Consider the following 2,372-nt stretch of genomic DNA (forward strand, 5'->3'; position numbering starts at 1 on the left):
GCCAGTCGGAGTCACTTAATGTGACATGGACGACTGTACCTATAGCTCATCAATCTAGGCTAGCACACGAGTCGGAGTCACCTAGTGTGACCTATACGACAGCCTGAGTATAAATATGTACGCTCAAGTGCTAAGATCACATGAAGGTTGTGCGAGAATTCACTGGTCACCTACGAGTCGGAACCACCGATTGTGGTCTGTACGACAGGCTGACACCAAACTTGGATCCAAGGTGAGCGTGCAGTGCGGGAGGTGAACAATCACGTGAAGGTTGGCCCTAGCCTCGGGCTGGAGCACTAACACCAGGGTGCAGCCATGATGAGCTCTAAATAAATGTGTGCATACCAATGCAATACAACCCATTCAATCACATAATACTCACCTGAAGCTTACCTGAGTCTCTGCAGCATCACACAATACAACTCACAAGTGTAACAATGCAATATTTAAAATGTAACTTATTTACGACATTGCAAACAAAGCGTAGTTCCATATAAAAAAAAATAAAAAAAACGTTTCTGGAAACAGTATATAAATAAATAAATAATTATATATATATAGGAAAACAAATGCCCACTCACAAAACATGACATCCGGTCGAACCCGCCTCGCGGGCTTCGAAGATCCTTGCAATGCGTTTCACCTAGAAACAAAATCATTATGTAATTATGTATAACGTATTAACGTATAAACGAGTTTTCCAGATTTTATTTCGTGTTTTTCCCCTAACTTTAAGAGCTCATTTCAAGCTCAATTTTCAACCAAATTCAATGATTCAAAAGCCAACTAGAAGCTAGAAATGTGGGGAACGTGTTTGTACCAGTTTGAAGTCGAATAGTGGCTGGAGTTGACCGGGGAAATAGTCTGAAAGTGGCCAAATGGCCATGGGTCCAAGTTTTCTAGAATCTGGGAAATTTCATCTCAACTTCCAGAGCTAATTTCTAGCTCGATTCTCAATCAAATTCGATGATTCAAGAGCCATATTAAAGCTAGAAATGTAGAGAACAACTCCATAAAATTGGCCAGAAAATGGCCTAAAGATGGTCAGATGGTCACAGTCGAAATTTCCAGAAAATTTCTTCCCAACTTTCATAACTGATTTCTAGTTTGATACTTAACTTAACTTGATGATTCAAAAACCATTTTGAAGTTAGAAATGTAGAGAAGAGATTCATACCCTTAGGAGGCCCAATGGAAATCGGAGTTGGCAAGAAAAAGGGCTGGAAAGTGGCCAAACTACCACAGATTGGAAATTTCCAGCATGAACAGTGACCTTCCTTCGTGTTTTCCGAGCTCCTACACCACCAAAACCACCCAAAAACTTACCAATCATGAATCCTAGACATGATCTACAATGATAAAGACCAATTTCGAGGTTTACCTTGGCCGGAAATGGTCAAAATTTACCGAAGAAGAGTGATGCACAATGATGGTACTGTGCAATGCGAGGATGTAGCTTTCAAGGTACTTTTCTTCTATTTCTAGGCCCAATGGCTCACAAGGATTACAAGGGATGATGGTGGGGGTGTTGCCTTGTTGTGGTTGCAAGTGTAGAGGTGTGGGTGTGTGTGTGTCTCGGCAAAAGAGGAGGAGAAGGAGTAAAGGTGAGTGAGACTAAGAGTGGAAAAAGAAGAAGAAGAAAATAGAGAGGGGGAGAGAGAGATCACGGGACAGAAAAGGAAACCCCCAGAAAAATGAGGAATCTTGCCATGTGTCAACGCAAGTGTGGTACAAAAATGTAGACATATCTCCAATGCAGAAATTACCCAAAATGCCCCTATCGTTTTGAGTTCCATAAAATCTTCGTTTTAGCTCCAAATTCAATTTCCCTTGCGCCTACGCAATCGTATCATTGAGAACTACGCAAATACACTAAAAGAATGAGCCCTACATGCCTCTAACCGATGGCCAACGGTAGCCAAAATCCTTACCTCTATGAGCATTTTCATCAAATCACTCGTTTAAAATTAATAAAATTATAAAATTAAGGACAAGTTGTCACATTGCTCTACTATGTCTCTTTGCCACTTGGCGCACTCATGGCCTTTCAATTCCAAATAGTAACTCCAATTCACGATCACGATTTTTTCATAAATAAGCATTCATCAAAAAACTTGAAAATAAAAATAAAAATCCAACGGCTATTTCCCATTTTTTCCTATAAATACCAATCATATTCTTCACTCTCTACACCAAAAACACTATTTACCACAAATAATATTATACACCAAAAGTAAAATATGAACATGTGGAATCATATTAACATATTGTAAATTAATCTCATTCATTAATTATCATTAAGTAATTGAATCATACATAAAAAAAAATTATATAAAAAAAAAAAGGAACAGTCATTGTGAATAGTAGGAGGA

General features: G+C 38.7%; 1 long non-coding RNA gene across 1 annotated transcript; it reads right to left on the reverse strand.

Annotated features, from left to right (window-relative positions):
• Positions 1–292: 292 nt before the first annotated feature.
• LOC125472797 lies at positions 293–1,746 on the reverse strand. Its single transcript, XR_007254697.1, has 3 exons — positions 1,382–1,746; positions 1,178–1,296; positions 293–643 (listed from the first exon to the last, which is right to left on the reverse strand). It is a non-coding gene; the product is annotated as an uncharacterized LOC125472797 (long non-coding RNA).
• Between the last annotated feature and the right edge of the window lie 626 nt (positions 1,747–2,372).

Source organism: the organism of the source record quoted next, unplaced genomic scaffold, assembly GCF_019419815.1.
Source record: "Pyrus x bretschneideri cultivar Hongxiangsu unplaced genomic scaffold, Pyrus_bretschneideri_v1 Contig73, whole genome shotgun sequence".
Taxonomy (NCBI): Eukaryota; Viridiplantae; Streptophyta; class Magnoliopsida; order Rosales; family Rosaceae; genus Pyrus; species Pyrus x bretschneideri.